The sequence below is a fragment of the Anarrhichthys ocellatus genome, unplaced genomic scaffold, assembly GCF_004355925.1.
Source record: "Anarrhichthys ocellatus isolate YVR2014 unplaced genomic scaffold, GSC_Weel_1.0 scaffold38, whole genome shotgun sequence".
Taxonomy (NCBI): Eukaryota; Metazoa; Chordata; class Actinopteri; order Perciformes; family Anarhichadidae; genus Anarrhichthys; species Anarrhichthys ocellatus.
Genome location: NW_022280068.1, coordinates 1215818 through 1216054, shown reverse-complemented (window position 1 = coordinate 1216054; position 237 = coordinate 1215818).

Sequence of the window (237 nt, the reverse complement as noted above, 5' to 3'; positions counted from 1 at the left end):
GATGTCCTGGAGGATGGAGAGATGGACCAGAGGGGGCTGGATGTCCTGGAGGATGGAGAGATGGACCAGAGGAGACTGGATGTCCTGGAGGATGGAGATCCAAACATGTGGAATGACAGGAGAGCCAGGAGTGTGTACACACAACATCTGATGCCTGCACACTGCGTCCTGAAAGAGGGATCCCTCCCTCATCCTTTCTTTGTTTTTCTTCTTCTGTGGTGTTAACGTCCAAAATAA